The sequence below is a fragment of the Neovison vison genome, chromosome 9 (genome assembly GCF_020171115.1).
Source record: "Neovison vison isolate M4711 chromosome 9, ASM_NN_V1, whole genome shotgun sequence".
Lineage (NCBI taxonomy): Eukaryota > Metazoa > Chordata > Mammalia > Carnivora > Mustelidae > Neogale > Neogale vison.
This window is the reverse complement of record NC_058099.1, coordinates 81544908-81553048: the sequence shown is the minus strand read 5'-3', so window position 1 is coordinate 81553048 and position 8141 is coordinate 81544908. Positions and strand designations below refer to the sequence as shown.

Here is an 8141-nt window from a genome sequence, read left to right as displayed (position 1 = left end):
AGGTAGTGGTGCTCAAATTTGACTGCAGGTTAGAATCACGTGGGAATCTTGTAGAAGCTTTTGTGTATGATGATGGAGGAAGCTGGCTTCCAGTAAAGACTGAGTATCTCCTTTTAGCCTAGTCATCCTACAGATAAGAACTACAAATTCTAGATAAAATGAGTAACAACCAGAAAACACTGGCTATTGACTAAAGAGAGCAGAGAAGGGAATTAACAATTGAAAGAAGTAACTGGCCCTGGGAAAGTTTATTGTTTTACAGCTTTGCCCTGTTTTAGGATTGCTAGAACTCAGATAGTGGATAAACTGGTTTTACTAGCTTGAAGAAGCAGAGGACAGAGTTCAGGGGAAAGACAACAGCTGAAAAATGAGGGGAGAGAGCCTTAAGAAGGAAGTAGCCAGGAAAAAGGGAGCCCAGAATTATGTATATAGACTCTTGCTGAGAAGTTTGACTCCTGAACTATGCATGTGTAGGTAGAGTCCAAGTAGCTCAGATAAATAAAAAAGAAGAAAATTGAATTGAGATTTCAGCAACTACCTAATGCAGGAGATATAAAAGTTTTCTGTTTGAATTCAACCAAGTTATTCTAAAAAAAACCTAAAAAATAGAACTCTCTTCACAGGAGCATAACAAAATCCAGAATCTATAATATATTGCTGACCATGTCAAAACTTAACTATACGTATGAGGGACATTAAAATGTCACCAATACTCAAGAAAATATACAATACTGTACATGAGGAAATAAGCTGACAAAGATTTATTTAAAACAGCTGGTTAATTATGCTCATGGACATAAGTGAAAATAGACAGAAAAGAATTAAAAAGAGGAAATCTCATGAGAGAAAGAACAACTATGGAAAAGACCAAATGGAAAACCTAAAACTGAAAATAATGTAACATTTGAGCTGAAATGTTAATTGTATGGTTCTATCCAGAGATTGAATATAAGAAACAGGTCAGTACAGAAGCTTTTTAGTTTGATGCAGTCTCATTGGTCTGTTTTTGCTTTTGTAGCCTGTGCTTTGAAGGTCATATTTAAAAAATTATTTCCCAGAAAATGTTAAGAAGTTTTCCCCCTATGTTTCCTTCTAGTAGTTTTGCACTGTCAGGTCTCAGTGAAGTGACAACATATGAGTGGGAGAAAATACTTGAAAAATACTTCTGATAAAAGGTTAATACCTAAAATATATAGGGAACTCAACACCACAACAAGAAAACAAATAACCCAATTAAAAAATGGGCAAAATATCTGAATAGACATCTTTCAACAGGAGATATACAAATTACCAACAGGTATCTGAAAACTGTTCAGTAATCATCAGTGAATTGCAAATCAGAACCACAATGTGGGGTGCCTGGGTGGCTGAGTCAGTTAAGCATTTGCTTTTGTCCTGCATCATGCTCCTTGCTCAGCAGGGAGTCTCCTTCTGCCTCTGCCTGCCACACACTCTTTCTCTCTCTCTGACAAACAAATAAATAAAGTCTTAAAAAAAATCCCAATGAGATATCTTAACACCTTTTAGAGTAACTATTTCAAAAAGATAAGAGTTAGTAAGTGTTGGCAAAGATGTGGAAAAAGGGAAATTCTTGTGCACTGTTGGTGGGATGTAAGTTATAAGCTATTATGGAATTCAGTATGAAATTTCCTCAAAAAATTAAAAATTAAAAAAAATTTAAAAATTAAAAATAGAACTACCATATGATCCAGCAATCCCACTTCTGATTATATAGCCAAAGGAAATGCTAACAGGTACAAAGTTTCTTTTTGTACCTGCTTCATGAATATATTAAACCCACTGAATTTTAGATTTTAAATGGGGGAATTTTTATCTCAATAAAGATGTTTTTAGAAGCCCAGTAAATAAAAGCAGTTAGCCAGTGGAGGACATGACTGAACACAGGTAGGGAAACAATGTACAACTAAAGAAATAGTTACCATCAGCACTACAAGGAAATTAAGTGTAACATTAAGTCAAATAGAAGGTAAGTCATGTGGTTGCTGATTTGTCATGATGCATTACTTCAGAGAGACAACTAGGAGAGTGGCTGAGCATTAGGGCTGTTTTTTTTTTATTGTATAGTCATATAGGATGTTATCATTTTGTGAAAACTAATCTTGAGGCCACAGTTGAGACATTGCTAAAATCATATGCTCTGGCTTTTCCTATTTCATAGATCATGGAAAACAAAATTTTCTGGTTGGTTTTTGCAGAATATCATTCAAATAGTAGATAAAAATGAAGTTGGCATTATTCTTAGTTCATTTGTTGCAGAATAATTTTAATATACTAGATAACAATCATTTGGCATTTAAGCCTTATTTAGGAAAAGCTTAAAGAAGACAAATAATTATTCTCTCTATTTCAGTTTCATCTATCACTTAAAAAAAAGAATATTATATGGGAAATTATAAAATAGTAAATAAGAATATATCATTGTATACCGATGAAGAAATATATTATATATATATATATGCATATATATGTGTGTATCTATTATATGTAAGCTATAATACAAATACAAGAAATGTTATGGTAAAATCAGATCACTCTCAATTTGTTGGTGTCAGTTGAATTTGGCATAATTATTTTGTATTTCAATTTAACAGTATTAGAAATAGAAATGCTATGTCATTTAGTTCAGGACAGTTTATATTTGAGAATTTATGGTAAATTAAAATTCAAAAGAATAAGAGGAAAATAAAAAGAATGAAAATGAAAGGAAATGAAAAAGAGGAAGAAGAGCTCTTCCCATCTCCCTAAATGGCTGGTAAAGGAATAAATAAGCAAATTATAGTATACCCATTCATAAAAATATTCTGTAGAAATCAAGGCCATAATTATAGAAGACATGGAAAATGCAAGTAGTCACAAAATAGAAAGCAGAGGCAGAGTATAATGTTGCATTCCTGGTATAATTTAACAATATAAATAAATATCAAGGATGCAAATCAGAAAAGTACAGAAAAGTCACAACAAAAATGAAGATAGTTGTGTTAGTGTTTTCGGATCAGAGGTAATGTATTTTTTCCTCTTTGTTAAATTTTCTCCAGTTTTGTCATACCACTTATATAATTTAAGGGAAAAATTAGTTGTCTTTTTTTTTTTTTTAAAGATTTTATTCATTTGACTGAGAAAGAGATCACAAGTAGGCAGAGAGGCAGGCAGAGAGAGAGGAGGAAGCAGACTCCCTGCCGAACAGAGATCCTGATGCGAGACTCGATCCCAGGACCCTGGGATCTTGACCTGAGCAGAAGGCAGAGGCTCTAACCCACTGAGCCACCAGGTGCCCCCACAATTAGTTAAGTCTTGATGTGCCTATAAGCATATATTACATATAATCTAAAGAAGAGAGAGGAAATATATAAATAGGTAAGATAAGACAAACTTCAGTGCCAATTCCTCTGAAACAGCATTATCTGAAATAACAGAATAGGTGTGTATGTGTGTCTGCAAAAGTTCCAAGCATTCAAAGAAAAATACCTTGGAGAAAATATTTCTGCAAATACACTTGTGTTGTTTTATCTCTATGGGTAGGGGAAAAGAAAGGATCCTCAAAAAAAAAAAAAAAAAGAACAATATGTTTCTGAATTATGCCTTTCCAACTGGGCTTTAGGTTTCTCTGAAAAGAACATCAAAAACAACTTTTCCAGACAAAAGCATGAGGTAATCAACAGCACCCTCAGGACTTGTTAACAAATGGCCTCTTTCAGGGAAGACAACATTTTGGGTTTAAACTAGAGCATTTCTACCAGGGAAGGCTCCCATGGGATGCAAAATCCTCTTAAGTATGGACATGCAAGAGTCTTTGATGTTGGGAGAATTCTTGCAAATGGTTAGGAATCACTGAAGAACTCTGATGGGCTAGGGATTTCATTACCTAAACAGGATTAATTTCATGTGTATTCTTGCCCAGAATGAAAAATTAAAGGAATAATTTATATGGGCATTTCAAATAAAAAAGAAGATGTTTGCAATAACCGGATAATTCAGATAGCAAGTTACTTGCTTGAATTGCTAGAATCATTGCCTAAAATCATTTATAATGTGTCCACAGTTACTGTCTATGTTGTTAACTTGGGATGTACAGTTGTGACCATCAAAATTTGAAAGTCAAACCTTGTGATTTTCAAAGAATTCTCTACCCTTCTCTAGGAATGGTTCCCTTTGGTCAGACAGAGCACTTGGCTATGATGCTAAACTACTGTTTGTTCATTTAACCTTAATTTATCCCCTCAATATCAGTAGAGGAAAAATAATGACAAGAACTACTGATGGAGTTTATTTGTACTACGGCAATGTTTGGCCTTTTAAAAGCATTTTCATCAAGATGGTTTATCTTCACATGGCAATCATTCATAAATGATGATGACATGGTTGGTAGAGATGAGAGTATTTATGAAGAAAAATGTGGTTGTGCTAGTGTCATTAAGAGAATGAGAATTTAGCTTGTAAATTTGAAAACTCCTAAAAATATCTAGATTCTTCTGCATCTAGGAACAAACCCCAAATTGGTAGGGGGTGGGGGAGATGGGGGCGGGAGTAATTTGTTAGAATATTCTGATTTTCTTTCCTAAAATAACAGATTAACTTAATGTTCTTCCAAATGCTTTTAGATAGAGAATCATCTCTTCATATAAAATCTTATGTGGAAGCCTAATATATGTAAGAGAAAAAATCCAGCTGCTTGCTTAATGTCACTTGGGAAATTCAGAGCTCCCTCATTTCTATGCCCAGAAATATTTTTGTGGAAATTCCAGAGTTGGCAACATCATACAATATAAAGATTCCTGTACTTGATGATTATATTTCTCTGGCTTGTAGATATTAGAATAATCTAAGTCACTTAAATTTGTTTTGCAAAGTAATTTGAAGATTGCTGTCACAAGTGAGTCAGTACCGATTCAAATTAAATCTTCATGAAGAATCCTCTTTTGCCTAATTATCAAAATGTTTTATTTTCAATAATAGTTTAAATTTATTTGCATCTTTTAAATCATAAAGGGTATTTATTTTATCAAAAAGATGAATTTTTTGATACCTTTAAAAATGTGTTTTCTAATATTTTATCTCTCTGAAAGGAGGGAAGGAAGGAAGGAACAAATGAAGGGAAAGAGTGAGTTCAAAACCAAACAATTTATCTTCAAATCTTTGAGATTTTTTTCTATTGTTCTTACTTATGTACAACTCTTTAAACTTTTCCTCCAATATATGAGCTCTTCTGAGAGCTCTCTGTGCTATAAAGACACTTTAACAGATGCCTCTCTCTTTTATTTCCCAGAGAGTGCTGTGTCGGAAGTGGGTTCTGATACTTCCATAATAAGAGCAGAACTCATTGGAAACAACATGCCATCCTGATGCAACCAGTATTGCAACATAATTATCATTTCTGAGAGGGTATCTGTTCTAAATTTGTGATTTTCTCTTTATTAAGGAGAAGGGGCAAGAATCTAATTGAAGCATCTCAAGAGAATATTTTCATGTTGGACTGTATTTCGCCCCATCCTCTCTTCCTGTGCAAATTAAAATGCTTGTCTGATTTATCTTAGTCTTTACAGAAGAGTCTAGTGTATCTGCCTTTGTATGCCTGTGGGAACATTTTCTTTATATGGTTCATTCCCAATAGGTCTTGTTAAACATAAAGGAACTTATGGGGTTAAATAATTTTGACAAGAAATATTTTAATTTGTTTGTTCTAATGCAGGAAAAGCAAAACATTTTTTTAACCTTCTTCTGTCAAAGGGATAGTAATTTGGAAATATAAATTGTATACCATGCTAGTTTTTTTTTTTTTTTTCCTTACAAGAAGTGATTTGCAGGAATTTGGGATTTAGGGTTAAGAATTTAGCTTCTGGCCAAGCTTTCAGTATTCTCTAAAGCTTCTTTTATTTTGGGGGCAGGGGGTGCTTTTCTTGTGCATAAACAAAACTGTATTTAGATAAAAGCAAAAGTTGTTGATGACTAAGTATAAATTTTGGAAAAGATCCTGGATAACTAAACAATTTTTAAAGTCTTTTGTAAAGTTTTAATGGTGAGTCAGAAACTTTTTGGTTTCCCCTACTGAAATAAGAGAGCAACTCTTTGCTCAGTAATTATTCCAACTAGTACCAAAAAATTATCCACTGGAAAGCATTCAGAATATGTAATTGCATCTGGCTTGGTGCTTTTGAATCAATATAAGATATTCTTCCACTCACTGAACCCAGAAAATTTCCACATGCTTGGGTAATAATGCTACAGAAATGTTTAATTATCATTCTCCTACCTGACCTAAAGCTGTTTGTGAGTTTTGGCGAAGAGAAAGGGATGCTCAGAAATTCAGCAAGCATCGGGCAGTGGTATCTTTCCAACGTGGAGACCATATAATTATATATGAAAAGGTTCTCTGTTTCAGTCAGTGAAGTTTTGATGAAAATCTATACACAGGGATTGCCTACCTTTTTTTTTTTTTTTTACAGACAAGTGAATTTTGGCAATACATATCTAAAAACAATATATAGGTGCAACTCAAGAATGTGTGATCTCGTCAATCTTTTGGTGCATACCTGTTGGAAAATAGTACAGAATTAAAACACAGTACTGTGATGGGATGCCACTGGAAAATATTTTAAAATACCTTACAATATAGATATTATGGATAAATTTATATTTTTCACTGAAGTTTAAGTGATTGTTTGGAAGAGAATAAGACTGGCTCAGTGTCCATCAGCAATAATAAAAAGTAAATTTGGCTTCCTAGAGTGTATGATGCAGTTTTAAAATTTCATTTTTAGTTAGATAATTATTTTGTTCAGAGAAGCACATAACTTCTCTTTGTATTATGTGGTAAAGGTGAATGAATAGTTAAAAGAAAGGCTCATTCAGTGAAATGCAGAAAGGAACGGATAATTTTAAAAAAGCAGTTTCAGGAACACACGCATGGCTCAGTCGATTAAGTGTATGCCTTCAGCTCAGGTCATGATCCCAGGGTTCTGGGATAGAGTCCTGCACTAGGCTCCCTGCTCAGTGGGAGGCCTGCTTCTCCCTCTCCCTCTGTTGCTCCCCCTGTTTGTGGTCTCTCTCTCTCTCTCTGTCAAATAAATAAATATGCGCAGTGGCAGTATCGTAGCCAATGAGGTTTATCCGAGGCGCGATTATTGCTAATTGAAAAAAAAAATTAAAATGAGAAAACCATTTTCATACTATAAAGATAAACAGAAAAGTAAGAGTATAATTCTAAAAATTGACTTTTCAGTGTCTCCTCTTAGTATTTAAACCAAATTGGAGTTTTCCCTTGAGTTTATCCTGTATTTGTTTCATGCTTTAATGGTCCCAGGGCATTTGTCTATAGGTTATTTTATTTGACCTTCTGTGATAGAATAGTGTTCTCCACCAGAGATCTCCACATCCTAATCCCCAAAACTGGTAAATATATATTACTTTATGTAGCACAATGGATTTTCCATATGCTATTAAGTTAAGGATCTTGAGATAGAAAAATTACTAAGGATGACTTAGATGAGCCCACTGCAATCACAGCAGTCCTTATATGACAGAGGCAAGAAGAATCAGAGTCAGAAAGGCAAAGTGACAAAGGAAGCAGAGAAGGATTTCAAAAGGCTATACTGCTGGCTTTGAAGATGGACGAAGGCATCTGAGCCAAGGAATTCGGGTGGCCTTTTAAAATTGGAAAAGGCAAGGAAACGATTTCTGCCTCAGAGCTTTCAGAAGGCAGCTGTCCTGCCAGCACCTTGATTTTAGTTATTGAGCCCAATTTTAGATATCTGATCTTTAGAAATAAATTTATGTTGTTTTAATCCACTAAGATTATAGTAATTTGTAACAGCAGCAATAGGAAACCAATATACCTATTAATAATTCTGAGATTTGAGAAGGTGAGACATTATCTCCAGTTTATAGGAAGATCATGATTTTTCGAGGATTCTCTAGTTAACATGGCAGAGCTGAGAGTAGAACCCAGGTGTTATGGCCTCAAGTCCAGGGCTATAGTTTTACTGGAATTTATTTAGTTTCATCATTTTGCATTATTTATTAGATAGCTCTGGATTCATTTCTGATTCCTAATATTAATGAATTACCACAAACCTCATGGCGTAAAACAACACAGATTTATTCTCTTATGGTTCTGGAGATCAGAT

General features: G+C 34.0%; 1 pseudogene; it reads left to right on the top strand.

The window, feature by feature from the left end:
* Positions 1 to 7085: 7085 nt before the first annotated feature.
* On the top strand, positions 7086 to 7237 carry LOC122917825 (annotated as a pseudogene).
* The last annotated feature ends 904 nt before the right edge of the window (positions 7238 to 8141 follow it).